This window comes from Carlito syrichta, unplaced genomic scaffold (genome assembly GCF_000164805.1).
Source record: "Carlito syrichta isolate Samal-C Ts95f unplaced genomic scaffold, Tarsius_syrichta-2.0.1 Scaffold312225, whole genome shotgun sequence".
NCBI classification, from domain to species: domain Eukaryota; kingdom Metazoa; phylum Chordata; class Mammalia; order Primates; family Tarsiidae; genus Carlito; species Carlito syrichta.
The window spans coordinates 132,000-132,946 of NW_007256321.1; the positions used below are offsets into that span (position 1 = coordinate 132,000).

Consider the following 947-nt stretch of genomic DNA (forward strand, 5'->3'; position numbering starts at 1 on the left):
GGGGTTGTTTGTTTTTTTCTTTTCAGCACGTTTGAGTTCCTTGTAAATCCAAGATGTTAGGCCTTTGTCAGAACTGGAGTTGGCACATACTTTTTCCCAGTCTGGGCTGTCTCCCTGCTCTCTTGATGGTTTCTTTGGCTTTGCAGAAGCTTGTCAGTTTAATGAGGTTCCACTTGTCTATCTTATCTCTTGTGAGTTTCAGGTTTTGTTCAGGAATTGGATGCCAGTTCCAACTTCCATAAGGGTGTGTCCTGCATTTTCTAAGGTTCTTATAGTTTGAGGTTTTACATTTAGGTCTCTGATCCATTTAGAGTTAATTTTTGTGTATGGGGACAGATAGGGGTCTTGTTTGAGTCTTTTGAGTCTTCTGCATGTGGTCAGCCAGTTTTCCCAGCACCATTTACTGAATAGGTTCTCCTCTCCCTGGTGGTAGGTGGTGGAGACTTTGTCGAAAATGAGTTGGTTGAGAAATTGTGGTTTTGTTTCTGGAATCTCACTTCTATTCCATTGGTCTATATGTCTGTTTTTGTACCAATACCAAGCTGTTTTGATTATCATAGCTTTATAGTAAAGTTTGAAGTCTGGTAATGTGATACCGCCTGCTTTGTTTTTTTTGTTGAGGATTGTTCTGGCTATTCTTGGTTGTTTGTGTTTCCATATGAATTTCTGTATTGTTTTTTCTAGGTCTGAGAAGAATGTTGCTGGTAATTTGATGGGTATTGCATTAAATCTGTAGATTGCCTTAGGTAGGATGGACATCTTCACAATGTTGATTCTTCCAATCCATGAGCATGGGATATTTTTCCACTTGTTTGTGTCATCTTTGATTTCTTTAAGCAGTGTTTTGTAGTTTTCACTGTAAAGGTTTTTCATGTCTCTGGTTAGGAAGATGCCAAGGTATATCATTTTTTTTGTGGCTATTGTGAATGGAATTGTGCTTTTTATTT

General features: G+C 38.2%; 1 protein-coding gene across 1 annotated transcript in view; it reads left to right on the forward strand.

Moving 5' to 3' along the window:
- EIF2AK4 (eukaryotic translation initiation factor 2 alpha kinase 4) overlaps positions 1 to 947 on the forward strand; it is a 122,335-nt gene that overhangs the window by 35,728 nt on the left and 85,660 nt on the right. The window lies entirely within an intron of this gene.